This window comes from Papio anubis, chromosome 3 (assembly GCF_008728515.1).
Source record: "Papio anubis isolate 15944 chromosome 3, Panubis1.0, whole genome shotgun sequence".
NCBI lineage: Eukaryota > Metazoa > Chordata > Mammalia > Primates > Cercopithecidae > Papio > Papio anubis.
Genome location: NC_044978.1, coordinates 20,953,845 through 20,970,027, shown reverse-complemented (window position 1 = coordinate 20,970,027; position 16,183 = coordinate 20,953,845). Strand labels below are relative to the sequence as shown.

The window sequence follows — 16,183 nt, the reverse complement described above, 5'->3', positions numbered from 1 at the left end:
TGATATCTTTCAAACATTTGTTGAGGACTGATCTTGTCCCAAGGGGTTAGACAGATCGTATCACTGAATCCACCCAATAAACAAGTAAGGTAGCTTGTAGCGTCTATGTTTTACTGTCAAGTAACCACCTGTTCTGTCCCATCATCCAGCGTTGCCCCTGTGGCCCGAAGGGTTGACCAACTTTCTGTTTAAGTGGAGTATGTAAATAGGACCGAAAAGCCATGTGGTAGTTGTAGGAGAGAGGGCACAGCAATGGAAGCCCAAAAGTGTGGTTCTCATCTGAGACACCATCATTCATGATAATTCTCTTTATCTCCTCTGTACCTGTGTTCCTTTTTCGTGCCTATAGTATTTCCTGTAACTAAAGTGGAAGTGTTATCTGAAGTTTCATGAAAATAGCATATGCATCAGAAATAGGGAGATATCCGCCGGGTGCAGTGGCTCACACCTATAATCCCAGCACTTTGGGAAGCCAAGGCAGGCAGATCACTGGAGGTCAGAAGTTTGAGACCAGCCTGGCTGATATGGTGAAACCCTGTCTCTACTAAAAACACAAAAATTAGCCGGGCATGGTGGTAGGTGCCTGTCATCCCAGCTACTTGGGAAACTGAGACATGAGAATTGCATGAACCCAGGAGGTGGAGGTTGCAGTGAGCTGAGATTGTGCTAGTGCACTCCAGCCTGGGTGACAGTGTGAGACTCAGTCTCAAAAAAAAAAAAAAAAAAAAAGGCAAAAGATACTTTTTCTAATTCTGGATCTTCCACTAAATGTCAGTATTCAAATTATGTAACCTTTCTGACCCTCAGTATCCCAATCTGTAAAATGGAGGCAATAGTACCCAGCTCTAAATGTTGTTGTAAAGATTAGATGAGATAACACCTATGATGTGTGCAGCACAGTACCTGGTATGCATCAGTAGTAGTGCCCTTTACATGTCACTTCTGTCCCTCTTCTCAACTCCCCACCTCACCATCCATATTAGTAAGTAGTGCTTACAATACAGATAAGACGGGGTGTTTGTGAACAGCCTCGTGCCATCCACAGTGTCACGTATCGGGCTGCAATAATATGTAGTGGTTAAACTCTTTGAATCCCTTTAAGTAGACTGATGAAGTTGAAATCCCTGTTCCACCATTTCCTGTGTGACTTTCGGACAGTTACTGAATCTCCCTGGGCCTCAGTTTCTTCTTGCTTTAAAATGGGTCTAACAGTAGTGCTTCTCTCATGGGGTTTCTGAGAGGGCTGAATTCATTATAAACTACATTCACTTAGAAAATACCTGGCCCAGAGTGAACACTCAATTCGATGTTAGCTGCCATTATTTTTATTTATTTATTTATCTCTGTGACCTCTTGTAAGCTTATTAAAGGAGCTGTGCAGAGTGAGACCATGAAACAGATTTTCTAGTGCAAACCGGGCTGCTCACAGGGGGCTCGTGGAGTCTGAGTGCTGACCTTGGCCCCATTAGCACGGTTCTCTAACCAGCTCAGGCACGGGGCTGTAATGAGGATTATTGAAGTAACATATGGAAAACTCTTAGAGTTAGCTCTTGGGAGAGGAAAAAGGCACTAAATAAATACAAGGAATTATTAAAAACCAGGAGACGACCTCACAGGGATGCTGAGCCTTGTATGTTATTTGCTATTCTAAGAAGAAACTGGGGCAAGAAGCCAACTTCATCACCAGGTGACAAAGTGGTCTCCTGGCTGCTGTTCAAGGGACGGCAGCATGCAGCGTCACCTCAGCAGATCCCAGGCCATCACAGTCTCTTCTGGGCTGCGGGAAGCTCAGCTTTCCCACGAAAAAGAAGGGCCGGGTCCCCTGCCAGATGCTATGCCTACTCCCTCTCATATCTCCTGCCCAAATACCCCTCCTTTGAGGAGAGCTGGGAGGTGGTATTCTAAGTGAGAACCTACCAGGTAGAATATTGATGGCAAATTCCCTCTGGTACTAGTGCAGATGACTTAGGGGCCACCAGCAATCTGCTTCCACAGCAGGACTCCAGTCCCAGACTGGGCCAAGCCGGGGCTTCGTTGCCAAGCCTTAACAAGTATGTGGAGAGCACACAGCTCTGTAATTCTGGAGATAGCAGTCCATCAGTCACTACTTACAACTTTACCACCCACCCCTGTGACATTCCTCTCTCCAGAACCAATCTTAACGCTAAAATGAAATATACTTAAAGTGGTCTCCAGATATCACTTGTGAAATGGTGTACAGGAGGCATCCAAGAATGAATCAAGATCTGGCCCACAGCCACCACACAGCTTGGGGCCTCTGGTTTCCCCCTGATATCAGTGGCATAAGATTAATTTCTATGGCTCCAAGCAATGATTGCAGAAACATCCTATTTCTCTTTGCTACAAAATAAAGAATATCTTAGCCATGATGTCTTACACTATAAAGTCTTAGAAGATAAGGATAGTGTCTAAGTCTCATCACTCAAGAATATAGCACTTCATGACATGTACCTTTATTTATACTTTTCTGGTAACAAATATAGTTTTAAAATACTGATGGCCTTTCCAAATAATGGTATAAATATGATATCTCAATCCTCAAAACTACCAACAAATTTAAGGTATCTATAACACATACAACCAATACTTATGCATAAATATTATAAAAACATGGCCTACCTCGCAATGTGCATAGCAAAAAATAGTTTGGAAAAGAGAAAACATAATTAAAAATTCCACCCCTCAAAATTAAAAATAGTTCTCTTTCCTTCTTCAATCAGTTTCAAAGATACTACGTTAACCATCAACTACGAAAGAGACCAAACATTTCAGCAGCCTTTGAAACCTAGAAGAAGTCCTTACAAATGTAAAGATTAGACAGTACAATATTTTCACTGGCATTTAAGATTTTTGAAGGGTCTAGTTAGGATCTAGTAAGTTCTTCAGAAAGGTTAGGCTGACTATAAAGACAACACTGCAAAATACAGAAGATTCTCTAGCTCACTTACTACAATGGAATGTGTTTTTTCCTAGAGATCAGGATTAATTATTAAAATATTTAAAGAAAAACATGTTTCTAAGTCTGCTAGGAAGACAAATCGTAACAGTAGATCCCAATAATAAGCCTATGTGTAAAACAATCTCTTAAAAAAGAGGTGGCATGCGGCCGAGCATGGTAGCTCATGCCTGTAATCCCAGCACTTTGGGAGGCCAAGGCAGGCAATCACCTGAGGTCAGGAGTTCGAGACCAGCCTGGCCAACATGGTGAAACCCCATCTCTACTAAAAATACAAAAATTAGCTGGGCATGGTAGTGCACATCTGTAATCCCAGCTACTCCAGAGGCTGAGACAGGAGAATAGCTTGAACCCTGGAGGCAGAGGTTGCAGTGAGCAGAGACTGCGCTGCTGCATTCCAGCCTGGGTGACAGAGTGCGACTCTGTCTCAAAAAAAAAAAAAAAAAAAAAAAAGAAGGAGCATGCATATTTAAAAGTAGTAAAGTAGTTGCAAAGAAAGTCTTGGCAGTTTTTCAGAGCTCCCTTCATGTAATCACTCTATTACAGTGCGCCCCTCAAGTTGAAAAGTTCCCATTTATTTAAGATATTTTAAAAGAATTAAATATTTTCCTTATTTATCCAATTTGCAAATGTAAAACAAGGCTGCGTCATTTCTCCTTTTTCCGCATCCTTCTTTCTGTCCACTAAGGTAGTTCTGGGGCTGTTGAGAGCTTCTGAAGGTGATTTGATGTGAACTCCCTCCTGACTTCTGATTTGTCTGCTTCTTATAAAGAGCTAGTATGCTCCAGAGAGCACCAGAGGCAGTTCTTACCCAGCAATCCCAGAAACAATTTTCTTCTGCTTTTCTTGCTCACCAGAGCCCTCCTGGGGTTTCAGACAAAGAAGCTGAGCAGTTTGCAGTAGCTACTAGAGAGAGGTTCATAATGGAATAGCAGCTTCAGGTTTTTAATCCGTCATTAGAAATAGTTATTTTACAACTTGAGAGGGAAAAAATAGAAATCTATGGCATAACGAAGGGAAAAAAAAATGGGTCATGTTACTGTAGAGATAGACTCAAATTCTACGTTATGTCATAAGTGAAAGCTTTTTTGGCCCATATGGGTATAAATTAATAAGAGAGAATGCTGTCAGTGAAGCAAGGGTAAGTACTTTGCCTGGAGAGTAAGAGACCGGCCAGTTAGTCCTAATAAATCCAAGGGTTTGGGGAGCCTCTTTTGAGATAGGTGGTGCATTGCTCATTACTAGAGAATCTCTTGGCATGAGAACTTTTGTACCAAGCATCTGCTTTTAAGGTCTCTTCATGAATGTTCTTCTTATGTGCTGATATCTTTATTCTTACACAAACTTGGTGGAAGGCACTGTTGTTGCATCATAAATTACCTCGCTGTATTCTACAACTACCCCTACCTAATATGCGCCAATCACTCTTACTGTATTTTGTTTTCTTCATAACATTCCCCCGTCTGAAATTATTTTATTCATGTGGTATAGTTTAAGTGCTTATTATCTCTCTCGCCCTGCTCCCATCACCACTGGAGTAAAAGCTGCCTGTGAGGAGACACCTTATCATCCTCTCCTATCTATTCAAGTTTCCGTTTTGTTTCATAATTAGCTTCCCTCTTCTCCCAGCAATGTTTTCAAGTTCCAACCCAAAGACTGCTTAAGGAATGGAGCTTAGACGTCTTTTACTTCTTCAAGAGTCACTTCATGGATAAAAAGCATCCTGTTCTTGGGACTTTGACTCAGCAGAACCAAGAACTTTCCTATAAGCTATTGCTTGGTTGTTAAGGAAACACAACAGAATACCACCCTGACGTGTCACATTCTACATGCGCTCATTTATAATACAGTGTGATATTTTTCACCTCCTATCTGCAGCAAGGTGAGATCATCGCTGGCTGGTGTGAGGTTTTTTAGCATCTCTTTGCATCAGTAGACCTAGTTTTCAGACGATATACTTAAGTTTATAAAACAATTGCTAACATTTGTTTTCTTTAATCAGATTCAATTTGACTCTTATTAAGACCATGTTTTTAGAAAGCCCCCAATGGCCCGCATAATGGTGGGACGTTTCATAAACAAAGGCCAATATTATGAACACATTAATATATAACCCAGGTGTCATGGAAGTGCTCTCAAATAGGAAACGTGGAAGACACTAGTTGCATGCATCCCAAGTCAGAGACTTATTTTCTTAATTTGCTTTCTGTGCTTCCACAATGGTCTTTTTCCTTAGCCTTGGTAAGAAATTATAACAGCCAGCTAACTTTATTGGGTAACATGCATCAAGCCCCACAGCAGAGCTTAGATACGCATTACCTTGTTTAATCCCCATAACATCCTTATGAGGAAGGTACCAAATGAAATATGGGTTTAAAAGACCTCCATAGTTAAGGAATGAGGAAATAATAACGCAAGTATCTTTTCATACAACATAATTGTCCTAAAAAGTACATCTTTCTTTGCATCTTTTTAAAATGCAGCATAAATGGGGTATTCTAAATATCATTTTGTTTTTCTTTAGGTTTCTCTTTTGTACATTTTAATAAGTTTAAAATATATAAAGTGGCCAGGCATGGTGGCTCACGCCTGTAAAATCCCAGAACTTTGGGAGGCTGAGGAGGGTACCTGAGGTCAGGAGTTCAAGACTAGCTTGGCCAACATGGTGAAACCCCATCTCTACTAAAAGTGCAAAAATTAACCGGGCATGGTGGTGGGTGCCTGTAAGCCCAGCTACTCAGGAGGCTGAGGCGGGAGAATTGCTTGAACCCGGGAGGCGGAGGTTGCAGTGAGCTGAGATCACACCATTGCACTCCAGCCTGGATGACAAGAGTGAGACTCCATCTGAAAGAAAAGAAAAGAAGAAAGGAAAAAGAAAAGAGGAAGATTTATATTTGCTTGCAGTGAAAATAAATGCAGAATACTCCAAAATGAAAAGTTAAAGTTCGTCTCTAACTTCTTCCCTCAGCCTTTGCCCCTCCTCTCAAGATAAGTTACAACCCTCCAAAACTATATTGTCCAATAAAACCACAATGGTATAGAATGGAAGTCTACAATATATTGTTGACAGCTGCATCTAACATTCTTTTTAAAGGCTGCATAGTATTTCATTATGCAGGATACCATCATTGCCGTTTCCTTTTTGATGGACATTTAGGGCAAGTTTAGTGTTTTCCTTTGTGAAAAGTGCTGAAATGAACATTCTTGTCTTTCCTGTGTCTTTGTGTCCTTTTGTGAGTAAATTAAGCACCACTTCTTAGAAATGAAACTGCTGGGTCAATTGCATATGTATCCTAAATTTTGTCAAATTCTCCTTTTAACAGCTTACACCAAATTATATTCTCGCATTAGTTGTAGCAATCTTCAATATTATGAGTTTTGGCTAGTATTTTAAATTTCTTCATTTTCCTTTTAGATGTTCACATAGCTCCCAACTGGAAAACTGTACCCACCCCTTGCCACCATCTCCACCATGAACCCTGCATGCCCTGTGCATTTCATATTGTATAACAGTATTACCAAGCATAATAGTGCTTTCTGACTATCCCTTTCTTTCCTCCTTTATGTAAAATATGTACAGTCTGATGATATTATTTGCTAAAAACATAAATGTATTTACAGATGGTTTTTTTTTTTTTTTTTTGAGACGGAGTCTCGCTCTTACAGATGGTTTTCTAAAGACTAAGTGACATAATCGAAACTTTAGAAAATCAGATTTTGCTCACAAGGGGTTTGGACAGTGCCTTTTCAGGATCATAATTAAACTTAGCTAATTATAATTCCAAGATTGATGCAAGAAGGCAAAAGGTTCAAGAATGAAGTCAATTTTTCCTGAGGTTAGGAATAAATCTATAAATTCTGGTTATATGAATCGCTAAAGAATTATTGCGCAGGGATCAATAAATCACTTCTAAAGCAGTGTTAGAAGGCTATTCCACCTCAGTATACTAGTTACAATTGCATTATTAGGCTCAAGAGTGTTGGGCAAACTGGTTCTTTTAGCTTTTAACACTGCAGTAAATGGCTTGGCAACAGATTTAACATTTTCTTTGTAACATCCAAGGTTAACTCTTTTTTTTCCTTAAGATCTTGAATGTTCCCAACACAAAGAAATGATAAATGTTTGAGGTGAGGGACATCCCGGTCACTCTAACTGGATCACTACCTGTGGCACACATGCATCAAAATACCACTTACACCCTAGAAGTATGAACAGTCACCATGTATCAATTAAACAAACAAAAAAGCCCAGCCTGACCTCAGACCAATTAAAACAGAATCTCTGAAGATGGAACTCTGTCTTTTTTTTTTTTTTTTCCCAGGGTTAGCTCTTTAGTCACTGGCCAGAAAACCTCTAATTCCAGCAGCATTTTAGAGCTATTAAGTATTTTAGTTCCTAGCTACTTAGAAATCATGATGACGTAATGATGCTTTATAAGAAGAAGAGGTAGGGGAGGAAGGAAGAATTGCTACTCCTCCTCAGTGATATGAGAGCAAAGAACAAAAATGAGAGGTTATAACCATGAATATCCATATGCTATGTTTACTTGAACAAAAATGTAAATTTTATCTCTTATTGAAAAGAATTGTTTTTGAACAAAAGTGAATAGCTAAAAATAGTGATTCTGTACAACCAACTAAGGGTCTGATTTTCCTTTAGTTTTTTTGTATTTGTTTGTTTGTTTTGTTTTTGTTTTGGCTTCTCAACACTGAGCATACCTGATGGGGCAGAGGCAGATTCAACACTCCACACCCTCTCAGGGGGCTAGGGTCTGAGGGTTACAATGTTGAGGGGCAGATGTCGCTTGTAAAGCCTCACAGACCCCTTGACCATGGCAGAGAGTTTCTTGAGCAGCGAAAAGCACTTTTCTGTCCCAACGGATAGTCTTATGTGTGCGCCAATCCCAAGCAGAAATCAAGATTTTCTTTACTCTATAGGTGATGACCATGATATCCTTCCCCAAGAAGAATGTTGAAAAATCAGAAAGGATATAAAAATGGGAGAAAGGGTGGGATATTCAGGAAACCACCAAAATATGTACATGTGAAAATAAATTTCATGAAACTGATTCTTTGCTTAAATAACAACTTTTTAAACATCTCTTTGAAGCTCTCAAATGGGCCTTTGAAAAATTAAATTACACCACATTGGATCTGAATTTAGCATGTGATTTCCTAACACATTTTTATTTTTTTATTTTATTTATTTTTTTATTATACTTTAAGTTCTAGGGTACATGTGCACAGTGTGCAGGTTAACGCAAACATTTTAAAGTTAGAGGTTCTACCTCAATGAAATAAGGCTAAACCATGAACCTTGGGAAGAAACACTGGAAACTTTAGTACAAAGGAAGTTACAAATAAATATGATTAAGTTTAGAAAACTTTCCTAGGAGAGGAAATGTCAGATATTGATTCAGGTTTTTATACAACGAATGAAAGCATTATTTAAAATATATTTTGTGATGCAAACAGGGAAACATCCTAGTATTTTTGTGTGTGTGCTGAATCTAAGCTCCATGTCACAGCTGATGTGTCCCCAATAAACCATCCTAATTAGAAAGCCCCTGGAAATCTCCAGCATTATCTTAATTAAATTAGGCTAATCTAATAAATGCATCATAATTAAGAGGACTGCGCCATTCTTTAGTATTCAGCACACCAGGCATTAGATGATTTGTTCCACTTCCAGCCATCAGTTGTCATGCTTGCTAAAAGAAAAGAAAAATGATAGCACCAGTCATCGTAGTCCCTCGAGGAATCATCCATCTAGTTCTTGAATTTTCTTTACAACAACTCTGTCAATTATTTCTTCCTCTTCAGAGCATCTAGTGACAGGGAACTCACTAAGTTATTTTGATCTATTTCATTTCGAACATATGGAATAATTTTAGCTGTAAGAAACCTCAGGGAATTTTTTTTAGTTCCTTCAACATAGACCTAACCTACTACCCAGACAACTATTTTTAAGTCCAATTTCAAACCACCTGGAAAAGCAGTGGATCAATGGAACACTAAAGACTATAGGGAGACTACGATCATTCTTGCCCAAAGGCATTGCAAAAAGGCAGGTGTGTAAATAGCATTTACATATAGAATGGACCTCTCCACCTTTTTCTTGTACAGATTAATTTTTAATTTTCCCAACATCTATAAATTGCAAGAATGGTAAAGTAGTGAGGAAACACTTTCTCACAATGTACACAGACTTGAAAGCTGTCAACCTGTCCTCCTTATCACAAACGGTTCTTGGGAACCCCAAGGAGAGATATGGCTGAGGCAGAGATCACATTATCTAGCTCTTCTGCTATACACGTATTGGGCTCTGATAATTAGAACATTCAGCCACAAGACAACCTTTGAGTATGCTGTTCTTTTCCTTCACAGCAAACACATATAGCCATTATCATTATTTGTTTGTTTTTTTTTTTCATTTTTGAGACAGAGCCTTGTCTGTCGCCCAGGCTGGAGTGCAGCTCACTGCAACCTCTGCCTCCTCACGCCATTCTCCTGCCTCAGCCTCCTGAGTAGCTGGGACTACAGGCGCCTGCCACGGTGCCTGGCTAATTTTTTGTATTTTTAATAGAGATGGGATTTCACCGTGTTAGCCAGGATGGTCTTGATCTCCTGATCTCGTGATCCGCCCACCTTGGCCTCCCAAAGTGCTGAGGTTACAGGCGTGAGATCAGTTATTTATTTATTTTGTTTTAAAGAGACAGAGTCTCACTGTGTTGCCCAGGCTGGCTTCAAACTCCTGGGCTCAAGCAATCCTTCAACCTCAGCCTTCTAAGTAGCTGGGACTACACACGGCTCATAAGTGATATTTTTAAATACAAAAATACACATTTTTATTTGCTTATGCAAACAAAGGAACTATTGTAATTTCCTGCAACTAGTAAATATCATATGCTAAAGCCTTTTTTTCTAATTCCACCTCTTCCTCACCACACCATGTAATAGCTTTAGAGTTGTTTCTTTGGTGGGGAGGAGGGAGGGGGTGTTATGTGTATTTTTTTGTCTTTTGCCAAGTTTCTTAAGTGCCTCTGAAGCCAATTTTTAAAAGTTGCGCATTGTGAGATCACAGTTGCTTTGGGGCATACAGGATATAAGTACAAAATGATGGACTGTAGCCAGGTAGTGAGGGCTCTAATTGTAGTCAGAAAGAACATTTTCATCATGACATGACGAAATCTGTATTTTTCAAAGAAAAAGATCTAAATCTGTATCAAGTCATAACATTAGTTTTCCCACTTTTTTAAAAAAATCTAGTCTTATTAATAGAATGAAATGTCAGCCTTAGGCAATTTGCTCTGAAAAACCAACTGAAATGAAACATGGCATTTATTCGTTATTCAAATGGCCAAATAAAACAAGGTGTAATTAGTCCTGACTTCCTGTTCTTGCTCACACACCTGAGGCCCCTCCCTGCTCTGCTGCAGCTCCGCACACCCAGGCTCTCAGGGGAAGCAGTGGAGACAGCCTTCTTGGACAACAGCTCGCTTGTCTACACAGTCAAAAGTATGTATTTGATCAAAGTGGTTGGGAGGAAGACAGGTGTTATTTAGAGAATTACCTGTGTGACTAGAACAAGAAAAGGAGGCAGCATTTGCCGAATGTGCAAATCTTTCAGGAACTTGATTCAAGGAGTGTGTCAGATGTTAAACCCAGGCGTATATGTATGTGGCTACGTGTGTGTGTGTGTGTGTGTGTGTATGTAATAGTGTATTTCCACTTTTTTAAAAAATGAAGACATTCACAATTTTAGCCAGAATAGTTGGTGCAAGGCCCGTAAGTGCCACCTGCTAAGAATATAATTCCTTCTACCTCTAATGTTTCATTTTCAAATTAAAAGAGTTCTCTCCCCAGTGGATACTTCATTTATCATAGCTGTCCTTGGAAAGCTGCCCTCTAAATGTGAACTTCTAGAAGGAACACAGAATAAGAACAAGGGAAAAGCCTTTAGTAAGGAGGGTGGCTTTGAAAGGAGTTAGCTGGGAAAACCTTAACCTGAGAAAGAAAGTGAACCCATTTCTGTACATACAATTATTGACTGATGGGGCGGTTTACAGTTTAACTTCGTGTGCACTCATGCCCTGTTTGAGGTGCCTGTTTTGTGGTTCCGCAGAGACCACACTAGCCACATTTGAATACCATCAGATTAGACTGGAGCCAGAACTCTGCAAAGGGAGGCTCTTCCTCAGCCTCTGACAGAATCACCACCAAATCTGACGGTCCTCCTTGCCCTGAGCAATTGAACTTGGCTCCCTGGATGGAGCCTCAACCAATGGAAGCCTCACTTGCAGAACAGATGAAAAATAAAGAAGTGAAGGCTTTTGAATTCGAAAGTTTTAGCTTTTTCAAAAGTAGGGCATTTTCCTCTCATTCTCGATCGCTTCTTCCATTCAGTTTTCTCCTCCCATATTCCTAGTCATGATTACATAGATTAAGGCAAGAAACTGGGGGTTTCGCCAATGAACTCGGGGAAATTTTGAGGGACACCTCCTGTCCTTTGACTTTGGGAAAAGCTCCTCCATTGCTAAGGAAAAAGCTGTATTGGATGTAATTGTTAAATGCAAACAAATGACTGCTGGGCTTTCTAGGAGTCCGTACATGAACTGTTTTATGTGGGTTTCTGCAACTCCATAGAATCGAAGACACCAAGAGGAGCTGCGGCCCCTTTCCCTAGTTTGGCTTTAGTCCTTTTGAGTTTCATAATTCTGAGGTGATCATTGTATTTCAGTGGACAGGTTCCAAATGCACAGAAGACTGACAGCATTGTCTGATAAAGCATCTCCCTTTTTATCCCGTTTGGAATGTAATCCAAGTTACAACAATAGCTAATAATTACCTGCCGTAATTGCAGCAACGGAATAGCTGAATGTGCACGACTAGCTGATTTATGTATGCAATTTCTCATTCTCAAGCTCTCTATAATCCATTCTTCACCCCCCCCCCCCCACCCTCCAACACTTTGAAGCTTTGAAAGCATTCAATACAAATTTTCACAATATAGGTGACTTTGAAGTGTGACTTGTCAGGTCATGCTGACTTATTTTTGTACTTGCATAGAGAATTGGTGAGGATGAATCTATTTTTTTACCTAACAAGTGTAACTTGAGAATTTGTGAATGAGTGACAGATGGGTTGGGAACCTTCTTTTCCTTCACATATTGTGAAATGTACTTCTATCTACTCATGGGAATGAGTCACATTTGCAAAAAGCTGTAATATTCATTAGTGCCAAAATGACATTTTTAAGTTGCTCTTGCAATGAGCTATAAGTAAGACAACTCCCCATCCTAGTTTACCTGAAACAGTTATTATTTATTCCTATAATTATCAGTGATTACCTATTTACTTCATTCTCAGAAATGTTCTAGCTTGGACAATATATGTTTACCCTGCATATCCAGATGGTGGAGGAAAACCCAGTATTTTCATGTGCCGTGGCCAAATGGCAGCTTATTTAAAAAATAGAAAAATCTTAGAATGAATTGTCAAGGATATGTGAGAGATTAGAAATCAACATTTCACATTAATTCCTGTGTAAGAAAATTATACGTAAACATAGACTGTTCAAACAGGCATAGCAAATATGTTTCAACTCAGGACCAGCACTAGTTGGCTGGTAGTGGCTGCCCCTAGCATCACTGGAGAAAGACTCTGAAACCAAGTTGGGGATCAGTGGGATATAGGGCTTGCCCTCTTACTGATGTCTGCCATAAGCTCTGGAAAAGCTAGTTGTAAAATGTATACTAGGTATTAAATGTCACCGCCATAGAGCCAGATGAGGTTTTAGTGATAATCCAACCCAGTGTTTTCAAAATGTGTTCCCAGAACACTGATCCTTCAACATGATTCACAGAACACGTGTTCCATGGTCCAGTAAGATTGAGAATGATGCCTGCCATATTTCTCTCTCGGGAATTCAGTGTATATTGGCACAGAGCTCTAAAAAGTTCTGTTTAACTTTCTGACAGATGTTTAACTTTGTTTAACCCAGTGCTTGGTAAACCTATGTGGCCACAGAAACCTTTTCAATGTTATCTGTCAACTTGCTACAGAACTAGTTTCTTGGTACACATTTGAGGAAACTCTAGTCTTAGCTCATTCCTTGCATTTCACAAATAAGGAAACTATAGCCCCAAATGAGAGAATGAGTGGACCACAGTCAACCTAGCTGATCTATGGACCAAGCAAAACTGGAACTCAGTGATATAGGAGTTAAGAATAAATTATTTAGGCAGATAGTGAGGGTATAGGAGTCCTCGGTAAGGTTTTCCTTTTAATGAAAAGCAGCCCCAGAATTATACTAAAGATCAGCCTGTAAAATCGAGCTGCAGACACAGACAAGCAAGCGGGAAGCTTGCATGGGTGAATGCCAACAGTTGTGCCAATAGGAACAGGCACCTGGTACTAGGCATGTTCAAAATGGCAGCTCCATCTCCCCTTTTCTTTGCCAGCGACATGTACAGTAAGGAGCAGATTACTCTCCTAGCCAAGTGGGAAGTCCATTTGCATAATAAGATTAGGGTGGGGTAGCCACCCTTCCCGAAACATCACACCTGGTCCAACCAATCTATGGGCCCTATGTAAATCAGACACTGCCATCTCAAACCTGCCTGTAAAATCCAGTGCACTCCCGTTTGGGAGACCCTGTCTCTCAAAAGAGAGAGAGCTGTTCTCCTTTATCTTTCTTTTGCTTATTAAGTCTTTGCTTCTAAACTCACTCTTTGTGTGTGTCCATGTCCTTAATCTTTTTGGTGCAAAACAATGACGAACCCCAAGTATTTACCCCAGACAATGAGGCTGCTTCATGAGAACTGCTGACTCCAAGTCCTAGGTCCTTTCCACTGCATCACCAATGAGCAAAATATTAGAAGCAATCTAAGATTTTAATAGCTTCTGGCAGCACAGATATTTAGTAGATTTCACTAATCTATTTTTATAGGTTTTGGTTTTTTGTTGGTGGTGGTGGGTTTTTATTTGGTTTTGTTTTGTTTTGTTTTTTTGAGGTGAGATCTTGCGTTGTCGTTCAGGCTGGAGTGCAGTGACACAATCATAGCTCACTGCTGCCTCGAATTCCTGGGTTCAAGTGATCCTCCCACCTCAACCTCCCAAGTACCTGGGACTCCAGGCACATGCCACCATGCCCAGTTAGTTTGCAAAATTTTTTTGTAGAGACAGGGTCTTGTCGTCTTGCCCAGACTGGTCTCTAACTCTTGGACTGAAGTGATCCTTCCACCTTGGCCTCCTAAAGTGCTGGGATTATAGGCGTGAACCACCGTGCACAGCCTGTATTTGTTTTTAAAAGATGGTAAATAAATATCTGTATATTCCTAGTGTCAGACACTAAGCTACCTCTCATGGTCCAAAAAAAAGAAAAAAAAAAAAGGCAAGATAAAATCATTTTCATAGTTTAGTTTTATCTGGGCTGGTCCATCCTTCTATTTTATCCTTTTTCCTTAGGAGATAAAGTGGTTATTTGAGGAAAGAATTGCTAGACATGAATCTGGTTTTGGTTCAAATTCTATTTTATTATTTCCTGGGCTTTGAATTTCAAAAAGCCAATCTATTTATTGGTCTCTTTTGGGCCATAAGGTTAAAGTACATCTGTTGTCCACACAAATTTAGCTATTGGCCTTCGAACTAAGCAGTCATGAAATTATAGCCATAGTAAATTTAGACAACGATTAATTTCACTTCGGTCTGCCTGTAAATCCACATGACAGAATAAACATAGTTTGTCGTGTGGTTAATGTGAACACATGTAAAAAATTAAGAAATCTTTGGTGACAAGACAAAAAAATACTCCATAAAAATTAATTAGTGTTTCATTGTTGATGTATGAAATGCAATACTTACAGATGGCCCGACTTTGAGCTTAGGCAGCAACAGAACTTATCCCGGGCATCACTTTCAAATTTTGTTTTGGTGGTTCTCCAGTTTGGAAAAGGAACACCTGGAAAATATAACCATTGCTGAAGCACTTATCTCTCTGGGGGTTTTTCCTACCCTTTATTTTCATTATTATACCATTACAGAAACTGGTTGCTTCAGTTTTCTTCAAGTATGGACTTCATGAAGCCATGTGGTTGCATGTGCTTTGGGAAGAGGAGGCAGCTGGGGGCTAAATTTGCCATCCTGAAATCATCTGTGACATCCCTTTGAAGATAAATTTTGTCAGGAAGCACAAATCAGTGGAGTTGTGAGGAAGAAGTGGAGAGACATCTTTCAACATAACCTTGTTTCCCCTTGAACATAAAGGAATTGATTTAAAGGAGAAAATAAAAACTCAACAGTTTTTAAAGGCTTTTATTTAATAAGCACCTGATTGTTTCCATTAACTGGCTTTTAACATTTACCATTTTGCTTAGCAAAGTTGGAGAACATTAGCCAAGATTCATTGATGAAACTTTATAAGTGTTATAAGTCAGATTTGTTTCATTTTAAAAGCCACATGTTTAAAATACAGTGCACAGAAAATTTTCATGATACATAGTTGTGGTTCAATAAAATAAAGATAGCCAAAAGAAACTGTCACTCATAAAATCTACATTTCCTGCTAAGTGTTAGTATTAAAATAGATACTGCTAGTCAACTTGTAAGCCAAACGATGCCATATGTGATTTTTTAACATAAGCTATTCGTATTCTGTACTAGAAAGTGTATCTTAGACTTTGCAGTGATTTGTTGGTTCCTTTCATTAGTCATGAATTTATTATCATAAAAATCAACACTCATGACCCTATCTTGGAGAATCGGAGTGTTCTGAGCAGCTCCAGTATACAGTTCTGAGCCCCACCGCCAGTTGCAGGGGTCACAAGGGAAAGATATTGCTAGGCCACATCAGGGAGGTGAATTTTTAAATGTTCTTACACCACCCAAGAATGGAAGTGACTGGTGGTTTTCAAGGACGGCCATTTGGTCTGAAGCAGCTGCAGCCCCTTGATTTTAATTATCCTCCTGACTCTTTGATCCCTAACCAAAAAGGCCCTAGGACTGTGGACAGATGCAGCCACTCTACTCTAACAACTGGACTCAGACCAAGTCAGCAGTTACATTTAACCTCACCTTGAAATGTAGAAAGTGAACAATTACATATTGAACATTTTCATGTAAAACACTTCCTTGAATTTCAATCCAGCCACATCCTGCTACTGCCATAATGTGAATTTTTGGCACTATCTCATTTTTAAGCTGGAA

The 16,183-nt window shown here is 39.6% G+C and overlaps 1 protein-coding gene across 12 annotated transcripts in view; it reads left to right on the top strand.

Moving 5' to 3' along the window:
- PALLD (palladin, cytoskeletal associated protein) overlaps positions 1-16,183 on the top strand; it is a 431,565-nt gene that overhangs the window by 145,672 nt on the left and 269,710 nt on the right. The window contains exon 1 of one of the 12 annotated variants that reach the window (XM_017959200.3): positions 10,220-10,495. The exons of the other annotated variants lie outside the window; for them this stretch is intronic. The gene's annotated coding sequence lies outside the window, so the exon portion shown is untranslated. Of the gene's footprint in view, positions 1-10,219; positions 10,496-16,183 lie in introns of those variants that run through there. 12 annotated transcript variants of the gene reach the window in all.